Genomic DNA, 610 nt, shown 5'->3' with positions numbered 1-610 from the left:
TGATGTTTAAAAGTCACAAAGTAGGAACTACGAACCATGAGATGATGTCACGAGAAAAATTCAATGATGCTTAAACACGTGAATCAATTTTATTAATAATAATAATAATATTATTATTATTATTATTATTATTATTATTATTATTATTGTTGTTGTTATTATATTATTATTTTTATTTTAATTGTCAAAAATAAGTTCTACACAAGAATTCAAAATCTAAAGTCTCCACCCGATTTTTTCATTTGATTTTTAAACTTTGAAGCTACATGTAGCAAAAAATTAAATGAAAACAAAAATTGTTTTTAGTAAATATTATGATGTATTTAAATAAAATTCTAGCATACGTTAAAACTAATTTAAATACTCTGTAACCTGCTTATCAAAGCTCTCATTGGTCCAATTCAAATCGGCCTCGTTACCATTTATAAATCCCAGCACGCCATTGGTCGGCAAGCTGACGTAGTTGCTCATCATCGGTAGACAGACGGGGTAAAAATAGGTCACCCCATCTTGTTTGTACAGCCAATAGCTTATAAGTGATTCAGCGTGTGGCCAATAGGATGCGGGGATCTATGCAAAGTTATTTTTAAATCTGTTAAATTGATTTTCG

The sequence above is a fragment of the Helobdella robusta genome (genome assembly GCF_000326865.2).
Source record: "Helobdella robusta unplaced genomic scaffold HELROscaffold_59, whole genome shotgun sequence".
Taxonomy (NCBI): Eukaryota; Metazoa; Annelida; class Clitellata; order Rhynchobdellida; family Glossiphoniidae; genus Helobdella; species Helobdella robusta.
This window is presented reverse-complemented; position numbering follows the sequence as displayed.